The following is a 3,979-nucleotide window of genomic DNA, read 5'->3' as shown; positions in this document are numbered from 1 at the left end:
GGGGCGGGGCGGCAGCGTCCACACCCCCCAGTCGCGGCAGCCCTCGAGGCTGGGGCGAGCTCGCACGCCCTCGGGGAAGGACGGAGTGAAAAGGGGAACCGCGGCCTCGGGGCTCCGGGCTTGGGGGGTGGCCCCCGTGGCTGGCTGCTCACCCCGCCCCCTTTCACCCGCTGCCTCGTTCCTCCCCCCCCACCGGCCTCCTGCACGGTTCGTGCACGCCTCCCCACCTCACGCTCAGAGCTCGGCGGCACGCCCCCCCAGCCCCACGACCCTGAGTGCACGCACTCTCACCTGGCCGGGTTCCGCGCGCTGTTTTTTTACCCCCAATCTCCCCCACCCCCCCGGGGCCGGCGGTACCCCCCACACACGGGCAGGGCCTGGGCAGCGCGCAGGCGCGGAGGTGCGCGGGGCGCGCGCGCGGGGCCGGCTCCGCGTGGGCGGCAGGGGGGAGGGGCGCGGGCAGCTCGCGCCGTGTGTTCCAGGCCCCGCGCGCGCGGCGGCGGCGGCGTCGGCGCGGACTCGGGGAGGAGGAAGAGGGGAGAGGGAATTAAAGGAGCAGGATCCCACTCCCCGACCCCCCTTTATTCACCAGCACCCCCACGCGGTTAAAGGGCTGGACGGCCTGGCCTCCCCTTTGGCCAGGATTATTTGTCCGCCAGAGCGGAAATACGTTCCAACTCCCCCCTCTCTTTCTCCCCCTCCTCCGTGCCTGGGGCCCGCGGCCCGTCTGCGCGTGCGTGCCAAGGGCCGCGCCAAAGCCCGCGCGCCCGGGCCCGCCCTCCGCTCCCGGCGGCCCCGCGCCTCGCCCGCCCTGCGGCCGCAGAGTGCCCTGCGGCCAGCTCCCCGCGCGCCCTCCGGCCCCCGATGCCCCGCGCCTCGCCCGCCCTCCGGCCCCACGGGCGCCCCGCTCCCCGCACGCCCTTCGGCTCCACGGGCGCCTCGCTCCCCGCCCGCCCTCCGGCCCCACGGGCGCCTCGCTCCCCGCCCGCCCTCCGGCCCACGCCCCGTGCCCCGCCCGCCCTGCGGCCCCACGGGCGCCCCGCTCCCCGCCCGCCCTCCGGCCCACCCCCCCGCGCCCCGCCCGCCCTCCGGCCCCACGGACGCCCCGCTCCCCGCTAGCTCTCCGCTCCCGGCGGCTCCGCGCCCCGCCCGCCCTCCGGCCCTGCGCCTCGCTTCAAGGCCGCGCTGCCACCTGCTCCCCGGCCAGGGCTGCTCCCAGGCCCGCGGAACGGCCTTCGACTGTCGGCGTGGGTGGCTATGGTCCACGCGGGTCCTCTGCTGAGGTTCGCCCAGCCAGGCGTGTCCAGCTCTTGTGGAGCTAGTAATAACCTCCCCGACCCTCCTGGACTGAGCAACGAGCTCTCCCTGCCTTTACAAAGCCAGACTAGCCAGGACTCTCCTCTGTCACAGTCAACTTAACATCACTCCTGCTGTCCCCTGTATTCCCTGGCCAACTTCCTGTCTACTTGACGTTGCCCCGAACATGCCCATGTCACCTCTACTATGTAATTAACCCCAGGACTAGTAATTCTGATTAGGTGATTATTTGCTTAGTATGATTTCGACCTCCTTTCCTCGTGCTACTGCACCAGCCCCTCTCCACACGTCTCCAAACCCTCTCATGACGCTGGGCCTCAGTCTTTCCCAAGCTCTGGTTTCCAGCACCCCACCGCCAGCAGCCCCCAGCGCATCACAAGCACCCACCGTAGGCATAGTTCCTCACACAAGTGGGGGGTAAGGGAGTGGAGGTGCCAACTGCATTGTCCTTACACCTCAGGTTTTTTGTTTTCGTATGTTTTTTTAGGATTTATTTATTTTTGTTGGAAAGGCAGATGTAGAGAGCAGAAGAGGCAAGACCTTCCATCTGCTGGTTTACTCCCCAAGTGACCTCAACCGGAGCTGAGCTGATCCCAAGTCAGCAGCCCAAGCTTCTTCAGGCCTCCTCGTGGATGCAGGGGCCCAAGAACTTGTACCAGTCTCCACTGCTTTCTCAGGCCACAAGCAGGGAGCTGGATGGGTAGTGGGATCCCCGTGTTTGCAGGGGTATATTTAGCTCATTGAGTCATGATGCCGGCCCCCTACACCTCGGTTCTGATGCAGCTGCCCCTGCATGTTCAGTGGCCCTTTCCCCAGGAGGTTGTAGACTTCTTGAGTTTGGCAATTACGCTTTGCAAAGACCAGGCAATAAATGACATTTGGAGTCATGGCTCTTCAGTTCAGTCAGCATGTACTCATAAAAAAATTCTTCCTTATCCAAACTCACCCAGTGTCCTGGGGAATGTCGTCACTCTTGGCCTATCACTTTGAATCCTCCAACTTCTACAAGTCCTGTTTTCTGTGTTCTAAAATGCCTGCTCTGCATCGGGTCCTGTGGAAGGACACCAGCTTGGGGTCAGAGGCACCTAGGCTGAGTTGCTTAATTCCTGAATCACAGTGTCTTAATCTTTGCGTGCGGCCTGGTTCCCTGTAGGCATGATTCCCTAAGTGAGTCTGGCATGCAGCAGGTACAGAATCAACCTTAGTTCCTTTCACCTTTGCCTAAGTAGGCAACAGACTGGGAATTTTTTAAGATTTAATTTTATTTTTGATGTTTACATAGCACAAGGATGCATGCCTATAGAGACAACTGATCAAGGTGGGGAAGGTTGCAGCTTGAGGGAAGGTGAATGGGACAAATGCTTCCAGTTTCTTTTCCTTCTGTATCTTGGGGCGGGGACAAGGCCTGCTTCTAGCTGCCCAATGACATCAGCCCTGGGGATGGGGATGTTCACTTGATATCAAAAAAAACCAATGTGGAGAAGGATATTCCAAGGGTATTGCTTGAGTGATTTTGTTACTTCTGATGCTCTTGGTTTTGCTGCACCAAGGTTGAGAAAATCCTTCCAAGGTCTGTTGGTTGACAGAGTCCACCCTAGTGCATCCACTCACCCAGATACAGGCTGCCAAAGCTCAGCTGGAGAATTATCCAACCAATTCTGTTCTCCATCTTCTGACATAGCACTCCACATTCTCTGCAGGCCTAGATGAGCTGGCTGTCCTGTCCTCCATCTGCATCTGGGCATGCTGTCCATTGCACAGGTATCAGTAATTGAAGAGGTTCAGTTCTGATACTTGCATTCCAAGGTTGGACCACAAATCCTGTGGTTTTCCCTGTGGCTAGAGTTTTGAGTTCAGCAGTCAAACTGAGGTGTCTCAGACAGGGAAATTTTCAAAAGTAATTTAAAACATATATATATATATATATATATATATATATATATATATATATATATATATATATCTTTTTAAATTTGGGAGGCCAGCAGAGTGGTACAGACAGCCAATCCTCCACCCTGTGGCTCTGGCATCACATATGGGCATCAGTTTGTATCCTGGCTGTTCCACTTCCCAGTCAGCTCCCTGCTTGTAGCCTGGGAAAGCAGCAGAGGATGGCCCAAGTCCTTGGGAGCCTGTGCTTATATGGGAGACCAAGAAGAAGCTCCTGACTCCTGGCTTCAGATCAGCTCAGCTCTAGCCATTGTGGTCATTTGGGGAATGAACCAGCACATGGAATACCTTCTCTGTCTCTCCTTCTGTCTGTATATCTGACTTTGCAATTTAAAAAATCATATTTTTCTTTTCCTCATTGCCACACTTCTCTATAAGAATAGTTCATGGGCCCGGTGGTGTGGCCTAGCGGCTAAAGTCCTCGCCTTGAACGCGCCGGGATCCCATATGGGCGCCGGTTCTAATCCCGGCAGCTCCACTTCCCATCCAGCTCCCTGCTTGTGGCCTGGGAAAGCAGTCGAGGACCGCCCAAAGCCTCGGGACCCTGCACCCACGTGGGAGACCTGGAAGAGGTTCCTGGTTCCCGGCATCGGATTGGCGCACCGGCCCGTTGTGGCTCACTTGGGGAGTGAAACATCGGATGGAAGATCTTCCTCTCTGTATCTCCTCTCTGTATATCCGGCTTTCCAATAATAATAAAATCTTTAAAAAA

This window comes from Ochotona princeps, chromosome 1 (assembly GCF_030435755.1).
Source record: "Ochotona princeps isolate mOchPri1 chromosome 1, mOchPri1.hap1, whole genome shotgun sequence".
In the NCBI taxonomy this organism is placed as follows: domain Eukaryota; kingdom Metazoa; phylum Chordata; class Mammalia; order Lagomorpha; family Ochotonidae; genus Ochotona; species Ochotona princeps.
Note: the sequence above shows the minus strand (reverse complement) of the source record.